Raw genomic sequence first — 286 nt, forward strand, 5'->3', positions numbered from 1 at the left:
TGCTGCTTGTTAATGGGGGAGGGGCAGGGTGGTGGTTGGGGCCCACATTTAGGATGGAAAATGTTCTCCACACTGGACCCCCAAAGTGGGCCTCTTGTGCTTAGCACTGCCAGAGGGAGTCAGGTGTCCACCCTCCACCCTCCACCCCTCCCTCACCCCATCCATTAAGGGTCAAAAGTACAAGATAAAAGCAGCCCCACGCTAGGCGAGGGGCTCAGCAGCTGCTACACACTTGTGTTTCTCTCTCCTGAGATAGTCCAGTTCACAGACAGGCCTCATCCAGACA

Source organism: Miniopterus schreibersii (genome assembly GCF_964146895.1).
Source record: "Miniopterus schreibersii genome assembly, chromosome: 8".
Lineage (NCBI taxonomy): Eukaryota > Metazoa > Chordata > Mammalia > Chiroptera > Miniopteridae > Miniopterus > Miniopterus schreibersii.